General features: G+C 43.8%; 1 long non-coding RNA gene across 2 annotated transcripts in view; it reads right to left on the minus strand.

The window, feature by feature from the left end:
- LOC137352689 (uncharacterized) overlaps positions 1 to 5,120 on the minus strand; it is a 58,316-nt gene extending 53,196 nt beyond the window's left edge. For both annotated transcript variants that reach the window (XR_010969759.1, XR_010969760.1), the window contains exon 1: positions 4,997 to 5,120. This is a non-coding gene — a long non-coding RNA (uncharacterized lncRNA). The remainder of the gene's footprint in view (positions 1 to 4,996) is intronic.
- Between the last annotated feature and the right edge of the window lie 2,745 nt (positions 5,121 to 7,865).

The raw sequence follows: 7,865 nt of genomic DNA on the forward strand, positions 1-7,865 counted from the left end.
CAATATGAAAGGCACAATTCAGCACAGTGGTGCCTCATCAGACCCCTTTCCTATCCTGAGTGGTGTGAAACAGGGCTGTGTTCTCGCACCTACACTGTTTGGGATCTTCTTCTCCTTGCTGCTCTCACATGCGTTCAAGTCTTCAGAAGGAATTTTCCTCCACACAAGATCAGATGGCAGGTTGTTCAACCTTGCTCGTCTTAGAGCGAAGACCAAAGTACAGTAGGTCCTCATCAGGGAACTCCTCTTGGCTGACGATGCTGCATTAACATCCCACACAGAAGAATGTCCGCAGAGACTCATCAACAGGATTGCGGCTGCCTGCAATGAATTTGGCCTAACCATCAGCCTCAAGAAAACGAACATCATGGGGCAGGACGTCAGAAATGCTCCATCCATCAATATCGGTGACCACGCTCTGGAAGTGGTTCAAGAGTTCACCTACCTAGGCTCAACTATCACCAGTAACCTGTCTCTCGATGCAGAAATCAACAAGCGCATGGGAAAGGCGTCCGCTGCTATATCCAGACTGGCCAAGAGGGTGTGGAAAAATAGCGCACTGACACAGAACACAAAAGTCAGAGTGTATCAAGCCTGTGTCCTCAGTCCCTTGCTGTATGGCAGTGAGGCCTGGACAATGTATGTCAGCCAAGAGCGATGTCTCAACTCATTCCATCTTCGCTGCCTCCGGAGAATCTTTGGCATCAGGTGGCAGGACCGTATTTCCAACGCAGAAGTCCTCGAGGCGGCCAACATCCCCAGCATATACACCCTACTGAGCCAGTGGCGCTTGAGATGGCTTGGCCATGTGAGCCGCATGGAAGATGGCAGGATCCCCAGAGACAGCGAGTTCGTCACTGGTATCAGACCCACTGGCCATCCATGTCTCCGCTTTAAAGACATCTGCAAACGCGACATAAAGTCCTGTGACATTGACCGCAAGTTGTGGAAGTTAGTTTCCAGTGATTGCCAGAGCTGGCGGACAGCCATAAAGGCGGGGCTAAAGAGTGGCGAGTCGAAGAGACTTAGCAGTTGGCAGGAAAAAAGACAGAAGCACAAGGAGAGAGCCAATTGTGTAACAGCCCCGACAACCAATTTTGTCTGCAGCGCCTGTGGAAGAGTCTGTCACTCTAGTATTGGCCTTCATAGCCACTCCAGGCGCTGCTTCACAAACCACTGACCACCTCTAGGTGCTTACCCATTGTCTCTCGAGACATGGAGGCCAAAGAAGAAGAATGAAGCTGGACAAGTGATGGAAGTTACAGTAAGTGACCATTTTGGAGGTAGTGACCATTACACAATAAGTTTTAGCATAATCATGGAAAAGGATAAAGATAAAACAGGAGTAAAAGTTCTAAAATGGGGGAAGGCAAATTTTAAGAAACTGCCGAAAGCTGACTGGATACAGCTACTTGAAGGAAAATCAGTGGCAAACCAGTGGGAGGCATTCAAAAGCGAGATACTACAGGCATAGTGTAGGCATGTCCCCACAAAGATAAAGGGTGGTACTGCCAAATCTAGAGCCCCCTGGTTACCTAGAAGTTTACAGGGTAAGTTAAAGCAAAAAAAGAAACCTTATGACGATCACAAAAACCTTAATACTTTAGAAAGCCTAGAGGAGTATAGAAAGTGCATGGGGTGAAGTAAAAAAGGAAATTAGAAAAGCAAAGCGAGGACATGAAAAATTATTGGCACATAAAATCAAGGAAAACTCGAAGATGTTTTATCAGTACATTAAGAGCAATAACTAAGGACAGGGTAGGGCCTATCAGAGATGTACAAGGGAACTTATTCTTGGATGCAGAAGATGTGGGCAGGGTTCCAAATGAGGTTTTTGTCTCTGTCTTCACAAAGGAGATGGTTGATGTAGACATTGTAGTTAAAGGGGAAGAGTGCGAAATATTAGATACGATAAGCATAATCAGAGAAGAAGTACTCAAGGGTCTGACATCCCTGAAAGTGGATAAATCGCCAGGGCCAGATAGATCGCATCCCAGGTTGTTAAAGGAAGCCAGGGAGGAAATAGTGGATGTGCAGAGGATCATCTTCAAATCCTCACTAGATACAGGAGAGGTACCAGACGTTTGGAGGTCTGCGAACATTGTACCACTGTTTAAAAAGGGTGCGAGGGATAGGCCAAATAATTATATTCCGGTCAGTCTGACCTCGGTGGTGGATAACTGTTAGAATCTATTCTGAGGGACAGGATAACCTGCCACTTAGAAAGGCACGGATTAATCAGGGATAGTCAGCAGGGATTTGTTAAGGGAAGGTCATGTCTTACTAACTTTATTGAGTTTTTTGAGGAAGTAACAAGAAGGATTGATGAGGGTAGTGCAGTGGATGTGGTCTACATGGATTTTAGTAAGGCATTTGACATGGTAACTGGTCAGTAAAATGAAAGCCCATGGGATACAGGGGAATGTGGCAGGTTGGATCCAGAATTGACTCAGGGAGAGGAAACAAAGGGTTGTAGTTGATGGATGTTTTTGTGAATGGAAAGCTGTTTCCAGTGGGGTTCCACAGGGCTCAGTGTTGGGTCCCTTGTTGTTTGTGGTAGATATTAATGATTTGGACTTAAATGTGGGAGACATGATTGGGAAATTTGCTGATGGCACAAAAATCGGCCGTGTAGTAGATTGTGAACAGGATAGCCGTAGACTCCAGAAAAATATCAATGGTTTGGTTGAGTAGGCGGAAAAGTGGCGAATAGAATTCAATCCAGCGAAGTGTGAAGTAATGCATTTAGGGAGGGCAAATAAAGCGAGGGAATACACCATAAACGGGACAATATTGAGAAGGGTAGAAGAAGTGAGAGACCTTAGAGCGCATGTTGACAGGTCCCTGAAGGTGGCAGGACAGGTAGATAAAGTGGTGAAGAAGGTATATGGAATGCTTTCTTTTATTTCCCGAGGTATAGAATACAAAAGCAGGGATATAATGATGGAACTGTATAAAACGCTGGTTAGGCCACAGTCGGAGTACGGCATACAGTTTTGGCCACCACATTACAGAAAGGACATAATTGCTCTGGAGAGAATACAGAGGAAATTTACAAGAATGTTGTCAGGGCTCAAAAGGTTGCAGCTATGAGGAAAGATTGGATAGGTTAGGATTGTTTTCCTTGGAACAGAGGAGGCTGAAGGGTGACTTAATAGAGGTGTACAAAATTATGAGGGGCCCAGATAGAGTAGACAGGAAGAACCTGTTTCCCCTAGCGGAAAGGCCAATTACCAGGGGGCACTGATTTAAGTTGGTTGGCAGAAGGATTAGAGGGGACATGAGGAAAAACTTTTTCAACCAGAGGGTGGTGGGTGTCTGGAATTCACTGCCCAGAATGGTGGTGGAAGCAGAAACCCTCAATTCTTTTATAAGGTACCTGGACCGGCACCTGAAGTGCTGTAACCTGCAAAGCTATGGACCAGGTGCTTGAAGGTGCGATTAGATTAGGTGGCTAGTTTTTTCAGCTGCCGTGGACACGATGGGCTGAATGGCCTCCTTTGGTGCTGGTGTTTTTCTATGGCTCTATGGTTCTACTAGCAAATTTCCCTGCGAGGATATTAGTTCTGTCCTGCTAAGGTGCAGTCCGTCCAACTTTTACAGGTCCCACCTGCCCCAGAACCGGTCCCAATGTCTCAGGAATCTGATGCCCTCCTTCCTACACCAATTCTCCAGCCACGTGTTCCATTGATCAATCCTGCTATTCCTATTCTCACTAGCACATGGCACTGGGATTGATCCTAAGATTACTGCTCTTGAGATCCTGCTTTTTAATTTCCTTCCTAACTCCCTAAAATCTTCTTTCAGGACCTCATCCCTCTTCCTACCTATGTCATCGGTATCAATGTGGACCACGACCTCTGGCTGTTCACCCTCCCCCAGAAGGATGTCCTGCAGCCACTCAGTGGCATCCTTGACCCTCACACCAGGGAGGCAACATACCATCCTGGAATCACGTTCACTGCCACAGAAACGCCTGTCTGATCCCCTGACTATCGAATCCCCTGTCACTAGTGCTCTTCCACTTTTCTTCCTTCCCTCCTGTGTAGCTGAGACATCAGTGATGCCACGGACTTTGGTCTGGCTGCACTCCCCTGAGGAACAATCACCCTCACCAGTATCCAAAATGGAAAACCAATTACCAAGCAAGATGGACTCAGCGGACTCCTGCACTGTCTGCCTGCCTGGTTCTTCTAGACTGCCTGGCAGTCACCCATTCTCTCTCTGCCTGCATGCTCCTAACCTGCGATGTGGCCACCTCCCTAAATGTGTTATCCACATAGTCCTCTGCCTAGCGGATGCACAACAGTAACTCTAGCCGCCGCTTGAGTTCTGAAACCTGGAACTAAAGCTTCTGCTGCTGGTGACATTTCCTGTATATGTGTTCATCTAGGACATGTGGTGTGTCCATGACTTCACACGTACCACAGGACGTACATTCCACTTGGCCGAGCTGACCTGCCATAATGTAACTTTAAAAACTTTTTATTACAATTAGAAATAGAATAACTTACCAGTTACTCATCAATCAGCTTCTTCCCCTGTTACGAAGAGAGGGGCAGCTACTGGAGGCTGAAAAAAGGTAGAAAAAGAAAGAAAGGAGCCCCTCCCTCACTGAATTCCCTTACGCACCAACTCCCACTTTACACTCTGTGCATTCAAAGTAGCTCTCAGTGCAGACAAATTTATTTTCTCTCTTAATTTATAGTTCCCTTCCTTACCGAACTCCCTCACTTACCAAACTCCCTTCATCACACTCTGTGCCCTCCAGCAACACTCAGTATCACTATCACTATTCAAAACATGGCAATCGGTATGGGCTGCCCGGAAAGTTATCAGGAGAGGACCCGCACCATGTTTTTGTCACCTGGCTCCAGTAGTGCCAAAACCAGCAGCACTACGGAAACAAATTTTACGGCCTCAGCTAAGAATGTGCAAATTAGTTGTTGACAGTGAGGATCCCATTTTCAATACAATTAGAAGTAGAATAACTTACCAGTTACTCACCAATCAGCTTCTTCCCCTGTACCAAAGAGAGAGCTGGCTACTGGAGGCTGAAAAAAGAAAAAGAAAGAAAAAGCAAGAAAGGAGCCCCTCCCTCACTATCTTTTTTTTAGGGCCTTAACTCGCATTTGTGAAAGGACAGGCCATAAATATGATCCAAATATACTTCTGCTAATGCAACTGCTGAGATGTGAACGAAAGTAACCCAGGATGAATCATCTTCTGATCTTCACTTCCCCATTGGGGAATACCTACCACTTCCCTTTAACAATCCATCTGGCAGTCTGAGGTCACCTTGTGGGCTGAAATCCAGTTTCTAGCACACTTTTTGCTCTTATTTTCTAATCTGACTGTATGTAGAATTGTGTAACACTAAAACCAACCATACAGTCTTCCCTTGTGTTTGCCCATTCACACAAAATAATTTTTGCAAAGGATTCATACCGTACACTGACTTCAGCTTCATTATTATAAAATAAACAAGGCAATCTCTGCGTAAACTCTTCCACCCACACCCAAAGCCATTGCCTCAACCTCATCATCTCAAAAGGCCTTGCTACCTCTTAGGTTTTTATCTTTGACAAGCCATCTCTGATCTCTTCCTTGTTTTCCCCAACATCCATATCATTCTGCCTGCGTCAAACCCTTCTAAGAACATCTTGTCCCAAAAAAATCCCAGCTTCTTCTCCAATGTCCTTTCCTGCTCCCAATTTACTCTTCCCTGGACTCCATCTGTCCCAATACACTAGCAGTCCCTTGCCTTTACCTTGCCTCAATGCTTCTTTGACCTTTATTGGCTCCCAGTAAATTCATTGGAAGGGAAAATCAGCTGATATGTATATGACAGCCAGCTAATCCACAACTGCCTGTTTAATGTCATCAGAAAAAATTAAAGTCAACTCTTGTGTCTCCATTTGTCCTGAAAATGCATCTGTAACACTGAAGGTTCTCTAGAAATTAATGCAACCTCTTCTGTATGCCTTTGTATATATATATCATCTCACCATTGTTTTCTAATTCATTTTTAGTTTTGGTTTCTGTGGGTTACACTGAATTCCCAAAGCAAATTTGTGCCAGTTTTAATTGTCACTCTTTTCACTCTTGTAGTGACTATAAGTAATGAAATGAAACATTCTCCTGCCCAATTCTTGAGGTGGCTTGATTGTGCTGATCATGTGCTACATCTACAGTACTATTCCTTAGCTATTAACACATTAAAAGTGTCAGCATAGCAGAAGTGGGGTTAAAAGCAGCTTTAGATTTTGATAATCATGACTAGAATACAAATAGCCCAAATTTTATACCAAAATACTTTTAAGTTACGTATCTTAATTTGACATAGATTTCACTGGATGTCATTACATAGAATTAATTAGTATTTTATAGCATAGAAACAGGCCATTTGACCCAATATTTGATCAGTGTTTATATTCAACATGAGCCTCCTCCCACCTTAATTCAATTTGTATAAAACAGTTCCAGTTGGCTAAATATCCAACACTTTCCAACAGGCTCCATCCAGCTAACCAATTGTTAATCTCGATGATCCTACTCATGAGCTCAATTAACTCCATCAGTGACTGTCATCGCAACAGGCCAGAAAAATTGTTGGTGGTAGCGGAAATCAGCAGTGTTGCCACTGGGTAAAAACAATTCAAAAATCAGGCAATTAGCCTACATTCAGGAAAAGCCCAAATAAAATTGATGTACTTGCCATATTTTCAAATTGTTCTAATTATTTCATATTAGCATTTTCCCTGTGTTTAACTTTTCACTAGTGTAATCATTTTGGAGAGCATTAACACAATTTACTGTGATTCCAGATTATACATTCAAATGACTTGGCGGCACAGTGGTACAGTGGTTAGCACGGCAGCCTCACAGCTCTAGTGACCCGGGTTCAATTCTGGGTACTGCCTGTGCGGAGTTTGCAAGTTCTCCCTGTGACCACGTGGGTTTTTGCCGGGTGCTCCGGTTTCCTCCCACAGCTAAAGACTTGCAGGTTGATAGGTAAATTGGCCATTATAAGTTGCCCCTAGTATAGGTAGGTGGTAGGGGAATACAGGGAAGGTGGGGATGTGGTAGGAATATGGGATTAGTGTAGGATTAGTATAAATGGGTGGTTGATGGTCAGCACAGACTCGAAGGGCCTGTTTCAGTGCTGTATCTCAAAATAAATAAGCTGATTTTTAATTCACAGTTCATGAAAAAATCACATGGCTTGAACATAGATTTGCTTATATATATTCAAATATTGCCAAGATTAGCACACTGCTTGCCAAAGGGAAAAATGTTAGTGGAAAAATAATGCCACTATTAAACAAGAAAAGATCCATAGAGGCCCAAACTTATTTGTTGTTTGATGGCCTATTGCCCACTTTGTCTAAATAACATACATGTTTACGTGACAGTTTTTATTCTCTCTAGGAAAATGAGACAAAGTCATAATTCAACCACATGATCTCTTTTGTGATAAGCAAGTCAGGGCAAAGGCACAAATGTTCTGCAAAATGTCACATTCTTGGCTTCTGGAATGAAAAAGGGAAAGGTCAGCATGTCACCAATGTATAACTGTACAAAACAATTTCAAAATCCTCAGTTTACACTCATGCTATTCATCTATACCTGGGGGAACTTTCCATCCAGAGTATAAGCAAATTTTCTGCAGTTTCTACTGTGGTGTGTAACTTAAAGGTGATAGCCCTGGTTAACAGGCATTTGAGGCCCACCTCCCCTTCAGCCTAATGCCACTGAAATGAACCTTAAATCACCGCACACAACAAACAATCCAGATCAAATGCTGTGGCTTCCATTGCATTCGGCAAATAATGAAATGGTGACCTGCTTTTCTCTCAACTTTA

Source organism: Heterodontus francisci, chromosome 3 (genome assembly GCF_036365525.1).
Source record: "Heterodontus francisci isolate sHetFra1 chromosome 3, sHetFra1.hap1, whole genome shotgun sequence".
Classification (NCBI taxonomy): Eukaryota; Metazoa; Chordata; class Chondrichthyes; order Heterodontiformes; family Heterodontidae; genus Heterodontus; species Heterodontus francisci.